At 43.0% G+C, this 14876-nt stretch overlaps 1 protein-coding gene across 1 annotated transcript in view; it reads left to right on the forward strand.

Moving 5' to 3' along the window:
- Positions 1-14876, forward strand: part of SLC24A3 (solute carrier family 24 member 3) — a 480953-nt gene that overhangs the window by 329198 nt on the left and 136879 nt on the right. The window lies entirely within an intron of this gene.

Raw genomic sequence — 14876 nt, forward strand, 5'->3', positions numbered from 1 at the left:
GTGGGACACCTGGGTCTGGGGCTCTTGAAGTTCACACATGGGTTCAGGTTTTCAGCACCAGGTAGTTAGTACCTATCTCCTGGAATAAACTGGAAAGCAAGTGGAAAGATGCTGCCTGTTATCGTGGGAAGAGCCCTGGCCCAATGGTCTAGGGATAGGAGTTTCAGAACAAGCCAGGTAGGGTGACTACAGAAAAGTTATTTAACTGCCCAGGGCCTTATATTGCTGATCAAAGAAATGGGCTGTTGGACCTGACCTGAGATCATCATGCTGACTATTGACAGGCTTCATTTGGCTCAGTGCTTTACAATTGTTGAATTCAATCATTCATTCACTCAGTACTTACTAAGCATGTACTATGTACTGGCTCTGTTCTAGGTACTTGGAGTATGTCAGAGGATGAGACAGGAAAAGCCCCCTGTCCTCATGGAGCTTATATTCTAAGGAAGGAGGCAGACAATAAAATAAACATAATAAGTAAATTGTTTACTATGCTAGAAGCTAATCCATATGGTAGAAAAAGAAATAGCGGAGCAGGGTTTGGACAGTGAGGAGGGGAGGTGCAGGACATGTCGCAGGGTGAGGGTAGTTTTGAAGAGGGTGATACTTCAGTTAAAATGAAAGAAGTGAAGGAGGGAGTCATGTGGATGCCTGGAAAGAGAATGAGCCAGCCAGTGCAAGGGCCCTGAGGTACAACCACCGCCCAGTTTTATTCATGCAATAGCCAGGAAGCCAGTGTGCCTGGAACAGAATCAGCCAAGGAGAGAGTCAGGGGTGAATCAAAGTGGCTACATTGGTTTCCATTACTCAGAATCAGGTTTTACCTGAATTCCAGATTTGCAGCTTCCCTCTTCAAAACTCAGTAGCTCTGGCCACACTGAACACATATTCTCATGCAATGTTGGCTAGGACAGAGCACAGGCTGCCCACCTGAGATGGGCCTCCACTGTCCAGTAAGCCACAGACCCCGCCTCATCCACTTTCTTATTCTTATACCTTGTGACCCCTGCAGGCAATTGAGGCCATGGTGTCAGGCAGCAGCTGGTGACAACACCAAGGTGCCTGAACTCCATAACTCACTGAGTCCGCCCCTTCCTTCATAGTCCTTATTTCCTCTCAGCCCTGATTCTGCGCTTATTCTTGTGTAAGACTTTGGGTAAGACTTTGAAAAGGAAGCCCATATAGATGTAGGAAAATTACCATTCCTGATTCTGCAAACAAGGATCTTCCTTTGGAAAGAATTAATGGACTTTATGGAGTTGTATGTGTGTTTAGGAAAAAGGCTGCAAGGGAGCAAGGAAATATTTTTCCTCTTCTACTCAGGCTTGTCTCCTCTCCTGGCAGCAGGGCTTCAGGGAGATTTTATTTACTTTTTTGCCATAAATGAAGTTATTCCCCAAACCCCATACTGTGGCATGATCCCATTACCTCGTATGCATTCAGATGGCTACTGTCAAAAAACAAAATAAAACAAAACCCAGAAAACAGCAAGTGTTGGCGAGCATGTGAAGAAATGGGTACCCTCTTCATGCACTATTGGTGAGAACGTACTATGGTGCAGCTACTGTGGAAAATAGCATAAAGTTTCCTCAGAAAATTAAACACAGAATCACCACATGATCCAGGAATTCCACTACTGGTTATTTACCCAAAAACACTGAAAGCTGGGACTTGAACAATCATTGTACACCTATGTTCATCATAGCCAGAAAGTGGAAGTAATCCAAATGTCCATACATAGATGAACAGATGGAGAAATTGTGATATATACATACAATGGAATATTAATTCAGCTTTTAAGGAAAGAAATTCTCACACATGCTACAATGTGGAGGAGCCTTGGGGACATTATTATGGTAAGAAAAATAGGTCAGTCACAAAAGGACAAAAACCGTATGATTCCACTTAGATGAGGTACCTATAAGAGTCAAATTCATGGAGACAGAAGGTTAAATGCTAGTTGCCAGTGCCTGAGAAGGAGGGAAATGAGGAGTTAGTGTTTAACAGGTACAGAGTTTCAGTTTGGGCAGATGAAAAAGTTCTTAAAAATGGGTGGTGGTGATAGTTGTATAATGATCTGAATCTGAATGCGAATGCATGTAATGGCTTTGAACTGCATGCTGGAAAATGGTTAAAGTGGTAAACATTGTATTGTGTATATTTTCCACCATAAACAAGTTAAATTTTAAAAAATCAAATATATATAATATGTATTAAATATCGATGGAGAGAGATGGAGAAAGAGAATGCTCCATTCATTCTCAGAGAACTTGGCCCTTCTCTGAGAACTTGGCCCGTCTCACCACCACCCCACCCCCAACTGGGTTTGCTCTCTTCTGTCTTATGTGATGAAAAGAAAACAAAATGCTTATTTAGAGATGGGAGTGGTCCACAAACCCCAGGAAGCAGTTCAGCCCATGACCCCAAAAATGGGTGTGTCAGGGAGCCCCCGTGGGGGTGCAAACCCAGCCAGCCAGAATGTGCTTGTCCCCAAGGGCTCCCCCCACCAGGATTTCTGAGGTCCCTGTGGGGAGCAGTGTGCATGGTGCTATATGTGTGTTTCTTCTCGATCACAGCTTCCTACTTGAGTTTTTATTTTTCGTCTGTTTTGATATTTTACACTTATTTGTGTTTACCACTCTTGCTGCATCTGTTTTTATTGTGAGTGTTCGTAAATCCCCGGTGAAGGGAAGGAAGTCATGAAGGGCTAATGTCTTTATGAATCGTGGCTGGCGTTAAGAACCTGTTTATGTCCCTTTCCATCTCCTTCTCCTGTGTCCCCCCTCCCCCACTGTTGTTCCCCTTTCTTTTTCACATCTCTCCCCAGTTTTCCTACGTAATTTTTCTCTGTCTCCACCCCCGCTTTCTTTGTCAACTCTTCTCTGCTCCACTCTGGACCCCAGAAGGTAAGGACCTTTTCTGCCAGGCTTCCATGCCTCTGGGAAGGGACGAGAGTGAGAGGTCAGAGCCTTTCTTCCCTTCTCACTCCTGGGTTTCTAGGCTCTGACAGCAGCTGCTTCCCTCCACCCTTTGTGAGAACCCGCCTGTGGAGCAGCACATCCCCACTCACCAGACTGTGGGAACCCTGTTCCCTCCTCTTGCACCTTCAGGCCACTTCCAGGGAACAGCTTCCTGTGTTGCTAGGTGCTGAGTGCTTTGCTTTCTCTGTCCGGTCCCGTCCATTCTCTGTCCGGTCCCGTCCATTCTCTGTTCCTTAGCCCTGCCTATACCACTGTAAGTTAGCCCTTCATCAAACTCTCGGCAGTTAAAAATAATTCTCTCTGGGTAAGCCCTTTTGAGTGACCTTCTCTTTCCTACACAGACTCTGACAGAGGCACCAAGTCTCCCCACTATTGTGAACTTAACTCTCTCTCAAGGGATCCCACTGGGGGCCTGCAGAAATGGACCAGGGAACTCCTGGACCACCTATTTCAGAACTATCTGGTGCTGATTAGAAATGCAGATCCATGGGTCCCCACCCAGACCTGCTAACTAGATCTTCTGGAAGTAGAGCTGTGGGGCCCTCATTTTGTCTGCATTTCCCAGATGACCCCAGTACACTTTAAAGCACACAGCCATCTAGAAACCCGCATGATTCTTTGTTAATATGTCAAATACAAGAACTGACGTCATATTTCATAGCTATTTTTGAAGTAGTGACAAATAAGCATGTGGTCCCAGCAGTGCTGGTCATGTGATATGAAAGGTCTATGATTCCCCCTGGGGACATATTCCCAGGTCTGGCCAGTACTACTGTGGCTTATTGCCTATATTCTTAGTGGAAGGAAATGCTGAATTCCACTCAAAGGCTAGTGAAAACAGAGATCCAATTTGTTCCCATCCACATCAACAAACTCCTAAGTTCTGAGTCCTTCCTGGTAGGGTAGAGGGTTCAGGGACTCCTGCTTAAGAGCCTGTGTCTCATAGGAGGTCTCCACAGAAGGGAATTTGAGGCCTGGCACAGGTTAGAGGAGTAGATATTCCTTAAATAAAGGACAGTGCCTTACATAAAGAAGCATCTCTTCCTGAGATGCTGTGTGGAGTGGTGGTTAGGAGCATGGACTCAGGAGGCAGGTGCCCTCCATTTAAGTCCTGCCTTCACCACCTACTAGCTGTGTGACCTGAGTCAAGTTACTGAGCTTGATTCTTGCCTGTGAGGCTGGTAAATCCAGTGCCCCATCCTGTACCACTGTTCAGATCAACAGAGAATATGTGTGCCTGGCACCAGGGATCTTCCTGTAAGACCCAAATGGCATCAACCCAGCTACATAAACCTGCCCCCAAACTTTCCTTTAATGAATATGGAGGGGAAATGGCAGTTAGCACCCTGCACTTTTGTGAGAACCTGACAACCAAAAGAAAGAAATTACCTCCTCAGGGACTTAGGAACAAATATCTCAGAGCAGCACCAGGGGAGAGGCTTCTGGGATAAGAGAGAGACAGAGAGAGAAGAGAACACAAGGGGAAATAATTGTTCTTCTCCCACCAAAATATTTCTCCTGAGATGGCAAATATCATTCCCAAGGCCCCCAAGTACTTACTCCACTGTGGTGACCTCCAGGAACACTGATCAGTTCTGAACCTGATATGGCATCATATCAACCCTTTCAAGTAACATAATTATAGGAGTTATGCTAATGGAACAAGTACATTAGCATACTCTTTTCCTTTAGCGTTTGAGTTCCTTCAAGAGAAACCCTTTCAGTTGACAGTGGTTTCAGAGACCTTCACAGTGCCAGCTGACGAAACAACTGTGGAGATGGGACTCAGGGATGGAGACCCTGTTTTGTAAGGATACTAATGCTATCTTCTAGGGGTTCCTGGGGCATATCTCTGGGCCCCTGCTACCTGTGGCAAGCCCTCACAGACATCTCCCTGACAGAAGCCAGTGTTATGACTGAATTGCCCTTTGTGGCTCTTATTATGAATGCAAGGCCTCCCTCAGCAACAAACATCAGGGAACCCTATAAAACTAAGGTTTATTACTTATAGGTTCTAGAGGGCACACAGTACAGCAGAGCCACACAATGGGGGGCAGATCGAGGAAGTGCAGACCTGGGGCTCTGTCTTCACTGGGGTCAAGGTCGGGATGTCTGGGGTTTCATAGGCTTACTCTTTATTGGTGAATTTAAAACAGAAGAGTGGCGGGGCACCTGGGTGGCTCAGTGGGTTAAGCTGCTGCCTTCGGCTCAGGTCATGATCTCAGGGTCCTGGGATCGAGTCCCACATCGGGCTCTCTGCTCAGTGGGGAGCCTGCTTCCTCCTCTCTCTCTCTGCCTATTTGTAGTCTCTCTCTGTCAAATAAATAAATAAAATCTTTTAAAAAAATTAAAAAACAGAAGAGTGGGAATTAGGGCACGGGAAGGGAGAAGCAAGGTCACTCACACGTTCAGTCACCTAGGTCAGCCAGGGCTTTCTAAAAGGGAACTTCATGGTGGGGCAGCCCGGCTCCTTATCTAGTTGTGTAGCTGACAATATGTTTGTCTGAGATGGATGTCTTTGAATTACATGCCCTTACACTAGTCCCGCTGGATTTTCGGAAAACTCGTGTTTCTAAGAGTGGATTGCAAACTGCATTTCATTCTCTCCACAGTCTTCTTTAACTCCCTTCCTTCTTGTTTTAATTTGGGCTCTCCCAGAAGCAGACACTGAGACAAGGGCTGGAATGCAAGTGGCTCTCTGGGAGTGGAGAGAAACATCAGTAGTGCAGTAGGAAGTGGAACAGAGAAGGGGGAGGGGGACTGATAATTAAAGATTGGGTGGTCGAGCTTGCAACAGCATGGGCACCTGAAGCTTAGGCATCTGGGAAACCCAGCGAGATAGTGATGGTTACTCCACCCAGAGGGCAAGGGACCTGGGATACTGATACACCAACTCCCATTGGTCATGTTGGGGGGGCTCCCAGGGGGCAGTTATGCCCTAGCACTTCTGGATTGCTTTGTGTAAAGTTAAATGAAAGGTCTTCAAGCAAATCAAGCCAGAATTATGGCCTTCAAAAGACACTCTAAATTAATAAAGCCTGAAGAATATAGTAGGACCAGGGGCCCACATAGTTATCTGCTACATTCCTCTTCCCTGCAACTCCCCTCCCCCAAATCCCAAATCCTGCAGAACCCTAGTCTGACTGCGAAGCTGAGAGTTTCTTTCTCTAGTCCCTAGACAGGGTGAGTGTTTCCAGGAGACTGTTGTCTGTCATGGTAGCAGAACCCGAAAGTGATTGTGTATACCAGTCCCACCATGGCATTGTGGGACCATTAGAGACCAAGCCTGTAATGGGGGGAGATTATTTTAAAAGAAATACCATCCCCCCCAAGTTTAATCTTATATTATCACTTGAAACTATGGAAAAAAAAAAAAGAAGGGGAGAAGAAATCTTTTTTTGTTTAGTATTCAGACCATATTCCCTGGGAGATTTAGAACAATTTCCACCAAGGCCAGAGTTCTATAGATCTTCCCTAGGAATTGCTTGTCCAGCACCACCTTCATTGAAATTAAAGACAGAGTGACATGAGTGCAGATGATGTAGTAAAAGGAAATTGTCTGTGAAAACCGCTGACTGTAGATGCCACATAAAACAGCGGGGTTAATGTTGCACTGTTCAGAGACATTTGCCCTCACAATTCAGAAGCTCTTATGTATATTGACATTTCAGCTAGAGCCTGTTCACCTCCATTAAGCCCCAGGCCACGATAATTTCCTGTTACTTTAGGTGCTTTCCAGTTTAACCACTATGGCCAAAGTTTCTCTAGTTTTATGAGTCCCAATCAACCTGTGAAACCACCTGTTGAGATGGTATTATTTATCTTCCAAAATCCCAGTTCAGTGGCCCCATCCTCTGTGAAGCCTTCTCTGGCCTCCCTTCACTAGCCTTGTCTAGCAGAATGAACTGTGTATGTCCAGAATCAGATAGGGAGGGGCGCCCGGAAGTCTCAGGAGGTTACGCGTCCACCTCTTGATTTTGGCTCAGGTCCTGAACTCAGGGTCGTGAGTTCAAGTCCCAGGTCGGGTTGGGCTCTCAGCGTGGAGTCCACTTGTCCCTCTCCCTCTGCTCCCCACACCACCTCCCACCCCCACTGCTTGTACTCTCTCTCAAATAAACAAATAAATAAATAAAATCTTTTAAAAAATCAGATAGGGAGGCACAAGACTGCAGGTGTGGAAACCTGACTAACGGCCACTGAAGCAAATGGGGGTTCATTTTTCATTTTCTCACCTAGAAAGTACAGAGGAAGATGGTTTCTGGCATTTGAGAAGCTACTGAATGGCATCCTTAGGGCTCCGCCATCCCTTGCACTTTGGTGTGTATCTCTTGCTTGTTGTCTCATGGTCATGTGCTGGCTGCTGCCACTCCAGACATTACGTTCAAGTGCAAAGCTAGAAAAAAAGGTCACTTTAGTCGCATCTGTCCCTTATTCTCATTGGCCCAAACTGCATCCTATGATCGTGGCTAGTTCCAGGGAGACTAGAAAATCTGAGTATATGGTCAGTCAGAACTTGGACGTTACATGTCATTATTGTTCTCATTCTGGCTGTATCATCATCTCTGTATCTGTTGCCTGATGCCATAATAATTCCATATAGCAAATGAGCCCAAAACCTCAGTGACATACAACAGTAAATATTTATTTAGCTTGTGGGTCTTTGGGGTTCAGCTGAACTTTGGGGATCAGGTGACCCATATCTGGGGGTTAGCTGCTTGTCAACCGATCTCTGACAGCCTCAGCTGGGACGAAGGCAATTTGGCTGTGCTCCATGTGTCTCTTGTCCTCCAGCAGCCTACCTGGGGCACATTCTCACAGCATTATTGTTGCTGTGGGAGGTGTCTGGCCACACCCAGTCCCCTTTGCTCTTCTGCTTCCACATACTCCCCACAGTAGCCTTGAACGCTAAGTCGAGAACATGGTGTAATTGGTCTCGTGTTGAAGGCTAAGTGAGGCAAGGAGAGTCACTCAAGGTCACAGTGTGGGATTTGATGTAAGGTCCTTGATCCCATCCTGGGGTTCCTCCAAGGCTCCAGGCTGCCTCTCCTTCTACAGCTGCTGTGCTAGTCAGTGCTATACAGGCATTTCCCTTGATGGCTTCCAAAGGTGGCACTGTATTCTGTGGGCACGGTCCTGCTTGGACGCATTCATTTCATATAAACAGGACCTTCAACTCTGTGCAAGCCTGCCCTGAGATGGGGTATGAATGTGGGAAGAGCACAGCTGCTGGCCTTTTCAAGAGGAGAGAAGGCAGGTACCTGACCCTGAAACAGGGCTCACAGTCCAGGTAGCACGTAGTCAGTGCCAAAGTGCAATGCCCACAGCAAGGGCCCTGATGAGTTCCCAGGAAGTGAGGAGCCCTGTGATCCTGAGCTTGGAGTTGAACCTGAAATGGCCCCCTCCTCTCCTCTCATTCTGCACACACACCCCGCTCATGATTTCCGGAAAGCAACCCACGTGTGGTTGTTCTGGTTGTTACAGCCAGCCCACAGGCTCGAATTCCAGGGGGCACGGCCACACATCTGCCATCCTGGGGCATTGGCTCACCTCAAACATTTTTGAGAGTTTGTCTGTCTTGTATTTTTTAGGGCACCTTGTAAAAATAATAATATTAAAAAAGAATATCACCCAGCAGTTCCAGCATCTGGGAGTTTATCCTAGAAGTGCAAAAGGATGTATGTTTAAAGAAGTTCATTGCAGCAGTGTTGATAGTCCATTTATTTATAGGGGAAAACAGGAAGCTGCTACAAATAAAGAGGTGACTAAGGTTTACTCCTGCTTGTGCTGATCACATTGATACATTTATGTAAGTGGCGTATTTGTATATGAGTAGGTAATCAAAATTAAGCTTGTAAAAAAAAAAAAAAAAAAGATAAGAAAGAACATCAGTGACTCCAACCAGCAGCTCCCAGATGTGGATGACTGGTATTCCAAAACCATCCCTCCCTTTGTGTAGTTGGAGAGATCAGCTTATTTGTAGGACAACTGAAAATAGAAGGTGTCGATTGGATGGCAGTTCCGAATGGCCTCTGTTGGGGGAGGCAGCTGGCCTCGGTGGGAAGACTCAGAGAGTCTTGGGGTCACATCCAAGGCCTGCCATTTGCCGTCCATGTGTCCTTGGACAAGGTACCGTGCTCTCAGAGACATCTGGGAAATGGGGCCAGTAACTCCTGCCTCCCCCAGGGGTTAAAGAAATGACGTGGATGGTCCTCATAAAGTATCTGGAATGTACCTCCATTCCGGACCCAACAAATAGTAGCAAATGTTAACAGTATTGTTATTAGTCATTATCACCAATCATTATATCCTTTGGAAATAGAGGAATGGCCAACTTGATGGAAAAGTGCCTCACTCTAAAATATTCAGGCCAGTAGTATCGATGGTACTATCTATATCATCAGGCTTTCTTCAAAATTGTAGGTTCTTCGAGGTTGTATCTTCAAGACTGACTTTGTATATTTGTTTTGTTCCTTTGTTCTTTTTTTTTTTTTTTTAATTTCTTAGTACTAGTAGTAGACCCTTTTTTAGAGCATTTTTAGGTGCATAGCAAAATCGAGCAGAAGGTACTGATTTTCTTTTCCTTCCTACTCCTCTACCTGCACAGCACCTTCCCCCATCAATACTTTGTTCTGTTTTATTTGTTTTTCCAGTGGGAACCTGATTTCCAATGGGTAACATGGCAGGAATTGGAACAGAGTTTCTTGTAAGCAGAGTGGTAGGATAGTAAGTGCTCTATGGCTGGAAAGGAGCCCCATCACCTGGTGGCTAGAGAGGCATCTGATCCAGGATGGGCATCCCCATCTCACACTCCCCTGTTCAGGGAAGTTAATGTGATAGTCAACACCCTTGAAAACACAGAGAACCTGGGAGACCTCTTCATGTCTCAACCCCTCAATCCAAGTGTTGATTTGCAATATGTTAGATGGAGCTTCTTGCTTCACAACATATTGGAATATATTCTTAAAGAGATGATTTATAGACTTGGCTATTTCAGTGAGTTGAGTGTGGCAGCTTTAGACAGCTTATTTAGATCTTGCTTAATTCAAAAATGTGCAATTCTGTATTCCAGTTACTGCATCTGGCTGTCCTTTCAAGATAATGATAAAGTCCACATATCTTTGGATCAGCCAAGTCATACAGTAAAAGGGTGGGGCTGAGTCCATTACAACTTGGGAGTATATTTTCTCTCATCCACAAGCTGTAAATATAGCATTAATTTTTTTTTTAATTGACATTTTCTTCCCCCAGAAATCCACAAATAATTTTGTGTAGGTTATGAATAGGCCAATCAATGAAAGTTATTTTTAAGGCTTCTCTGCATGCCAGACATCACAGGGTCCTTGGAGATTAAAAACATATAAGATGGAATCCTTGCCCTAAAGTCTCCACCATCTACAAAATTCACATAAGAAATACAAACTCAAGGTGGACAAACAGAAAATATAGATAGGAATCATAAAAACAGAATCATGCCAACAAGAAGAGAAGCTATTTTGATTTATGGCCTTACAAACTCTTATATGCAAATATACTTACGTGAGTATGTGTGTATTTATGTGATTTTTATTAACATATAATATATTATTTACCCCAGAGGTACAGATCTGTGAATCATCAGGCTTACACATTACACAGCACTCACCATAGCACATACCCTCCCCAATGTCCATCACCCAGCCACCCTGTCCCTCCCCCACCACCCCTCAGGAACCCTCAGTTTGTTTCATGGTTTATGGTTTTATGGTTTTTCTTATGGTTTATCTCCCTCCCGATCTCATCTTGTTTCATCTTTTTCCCTCCCTACCCCCCACAACCCTCTGCCTGCCTCTCAAATTCCTCATACCAGAGAGATCATATGATAATTATCTTTCTCTGATTGACTTATTTCACTCAGCATAACACCCTCTAGTTCCATCCACATCATTACAAATGACAAGATTTCTTGGGGGTTTTGATGGCTGCATAGTATTCCATATTGTGTGTGTGTGTGTGTGTGTGTGTGTGTGTGTGTGTGTGTCACACCTTCTTTATCCATTCATTTGTTGATGGGCATCTAGGTTTTTTCCATAGTTTGGCTATTCTGGACATTGTTGCTATAAACATTCAGGTGCAAGTGCCACTTTGGATCACTACATTTGTATCATTGGGGTAAATACCCAGTAGTGCAATTGCTGGGTTGTACAGTAGCTCTATTTTCAACTTTTTGAGGAACCTCCATACTGTTTTCCAGAGTGGCTGCACCAGCTTGCATTCCCACCAACAGTATAGGAGGGTTCCCCTTTCTCCTCATCCTTGCCAACATTTGTTGTTTCCTGACTTGTTAGTTTTAGCCATTTTTACTGGTGTGAGGTGGTATCTTACTGTGGTTTTGATTTGTACTTCCCTGATGCCAAGTGATATTGAGCTCTTTTCCTGTGTCTGTTGGCCATCTGGATGTCTTCTTTGCAGAAATGTCTGTTCATGTCTTCTGCCCATTTCTTGATTGGATTATTCTTTGGGTGTTGAGTTTGATAAGTTCTTTATAGATTTTGGATACTAGCCCTTTATCTGATACATCATTTGTGAATATCTTCTCCCATTCTGTCAGTTGTCTTTTGGTTTTGTTGACTGTTTCCTTTGCTGTGCAAAAGCTTTTGATCTTGATGAAGTCCCAATAGTTCATTTTTGCCCTTGCTTCCCTTGCCTTTGGCAGTGTTTCTAGGAAGAAGTTCCTGTGGCTGAGGTCAAAGAGGTTGCTGCCTGTGTTCTCCTCAAGGATTTTGATGGATTCCTGTTTCACATTAAGCTCTTTCATCCATTTTGAGTCTATTTGTGTGTGTAGTGTTAGGAAATAGTCCAGTTTCATTCTTCTGCATGTGACTGTCCAATTTTCCCAACACCATTTGTTGAAGAGACTGTCTTTTTTCCATTGGACATTCTTTCCTGCTTTGTCGAAGATTACTTGACCATAAATTTGAGGGTGCATTTCTGAGCTCTCTATTCTGTTCCATTGATCTATGTGTCTGTTTTTGTGCCAGTACCATACTGTCTTGATGATTATAGCTTTGTAATAGAGCTTGAAGTCTGGAATTGTGATGCTACCAAATTTTTTTTTTCAACATTCCTCTGGCTATTGGAGGTCTTTTCTGGTTCCATAAATTTTAGGATTTTTTGTTCCATTTCCTTGAAAAAAATTTATGGTATTTTGATGGGGATTGCATTAAATGTGTAGATTGCTTTAGGTAGCATAGACATTTTCACAATATTTGTTCTTTCAATCCATGAGCATGAAATGTTTTCCATTTCTTTTTGTCTTCCTCAATTTCTTTCCTGAGTACTTTATAGTTTTCTGAGTACAGATTCTTTGCCTCTTTGATTAGGTTTGCTCCTAGGTATCTTACACTTTTGGGTACAATTGTAAATAGGATCAGTTCCTCAATTTCTCTTTCATCTTGCTGTTGGTGTATAGAAATGCAACTGATTTATGTGCATTGATTTTATATCCTGACACTTTGCTGAATTTCTGTGTGAGTTTTAGCAGTTTTGGAGTGGAGTCTTTTGGGTTTACCACATAACATATCATCTGCAAGGAGTGAGAGATTGACTTCTTCTTTGCCAATTCAGATGATGTTTATTTCTTTTTGTTGTCTGATTGCTGAGGTTAGGACTTCTAGTACTATGTTGAATAGCAGTGGTGATAGTGGACATCCCTGCCATGTTCCTGACCTTAGGGGAAAAGCTCTCAGTTTTTTCCCATGGAGAATGGTATTTGCTGTGGGCTTTTCATAGATGGCATTGATGATATTGAGGGATGTACCCTCTATCCCTACACTTTGAAGGGTTTTGATCAAGAAAGGATGCTGTCCTTTGTCAAATACTTTTTCAGCATCTATTAAGAGTATTATATGGTTCTTGTTCTTCCTTTCATTAATGTATTATATCACGTTGATTGATTTGCAGATATTGAACCAACCTCGCAGCCCAGGAATAAATCCCACTTGGTTGTGATGAATAATCCTTTTGATGTCGTGTTGGATCCTATTAGCTAATATTTTGGTGAGAATTTTTGCATCCATGTTCATCAAGGATATTGGTCTGTAATTCTCCTTTTTGTTGGGGTCTTTTTGGTTTTTGGATCAAGGTAACACAGACCTCATAAAATGAGTTTTGAAGTTTTTCTTCCCTTTCTATTTTTTGGAACAGTTTCAAGAGAATAGATATTAATTCTTCTTTAAATGTTTGGTGGAATTCCCCTGGGAAGCCATCTGGCCCTGGGCTCTTGTTTGTTAGGAGATTTTTGATGACTGCTTCAACCTCCATACTGGTTATGGGTCTGTTCACGTTTTCTATTTCTTTCTGATTCAGTTTTGGTAGTTTATATGTGTCTAGGAATGCATCCAGATTGTCAAATTTGCTGGCATATAGTTGCTTGTAATATGTTCTTATAATTGTTTGTACTTCTTTGGTGTTGGTTGTGATCTCTTCTCTTTCATTCATGATTTTGTTAATTTGGGTCTTTCTCTTTTCTTTTTGGTAAGTGTGGCCAGGGGATTATCAATCTTATTAATTCTTTCACAGAACCAGTTCTGTTGATTTGTTCTACTGTTTTTTGGTTTCCACCTCATTGATATCTGCTCTGATCTTTATTATTTCTCTCCTCTTGCTGGGTTTATATTTTCTTTGCTGTTCTTTCTCCAGCTCCTTCAGGTGTAGGGTTATGTTGTGTACTTGAGACCTTTCTTGTTTCTTGAGAAAGGCTTGTATTGCTATATACTTTCCTCTCAGGACCACCTTTGCTGTGTCCCAAAGATATCTTTAGGTCCCTAGCCCTTGGTACTGCCTCTTGTTTTTTGTTTTTTGGGGGTTTTTTTTTTGTTGTTTTTTTTGTGGTGAGTTTTTCCACCTTGTCATTTTATGCAGATAAGAATAGATGAATGATGGGGGGTTAAGGGGGTAGGAGAAGAATCAATGAAACAAGATGGGATTGGGAGGGAGACAAACCATAAGTGACTCTTAATCTCACAAAATAAACTGAAGGTTGCTGGGGGAAGGGGGGTTGGGAGAAGGGGGGTGGGGTTATGGACATTGGGGAGGGTATGTGCTATGGTGAGTGCTGTGAAGTGTGTAATCCTGGCAATTCACAGACCTGTACCCCTGGGGATAAAAATATATTATATGTTTATAAAAAATTAAAAATTTTAAATTTAAAAAAATTTTCTTAAAAAAAAAAAGAATAGATGAATGAGAACAAAATACTAAAAGGGTAGCAACAACCCCAGAAAAATATATACTAACCAAATTAGAAAGGCCATGAAACCAGGAGGAGAAGAAAGGGGAAAATAGAAAAATATTATATATATAATATATGTTATATAGAGAGAGACACACACTTGATTTTGGGTGTTTTTTGGTCCGTTAGAAGAAACTGCCTCCCAAAAATTTTAAAGAAAGAAAGATTGGCTCAGTTCATGATCCCAGCGTCCTGGGATCGAGTCCCGCATTGGGCTTCTTGCTCAGCAGGGAGCCTGCTTCTCCCTCTGCCTCTGCCTGCCACTCTGTCTGCCTGTGCTCACTCTCTCTGACAAATAAACAAATAAAATCTTTTTAAAAATTTATGTATATACAAAAATAAGGGTAAAAACAATGAAGGAATGGAATATGACTGTGAAGATGTAAATTTTAAAAGACTGTAACATTGGGGAGGGTATCTGATATGGTTGGTGAGTGCTGTGAAGTGTATAAGCCTGATGATTCACAGACCTGTACCCCTGGGGCAAATAATACATTATATGTCAATAAAAATAATTAATAAAAAATAAATAAAAATATATAAATAAACCTTTAAAAGAAAAAAAGATTCTGAAAGAGGAATTGATAAGAAGTTGATTGAAAAAAAAAAAAAGAGGAAAGAATGTG

The sequence above is a fragment of the Mustela lutreola genome, chromosome 9 (assembly GCF_030435805.1).
Source record: "Mustela lutreola isolate mMusLut2 chromosome 9, mMusLut2.pri, whole genome shotgun sequence".
Taxonomy (NCBI): domain Eukaryota; kingdom Metazoa; phylum Chordata; class Mammalia; order Carnivora; family Mustelidae; genus Mustela; species Mustela lutreola.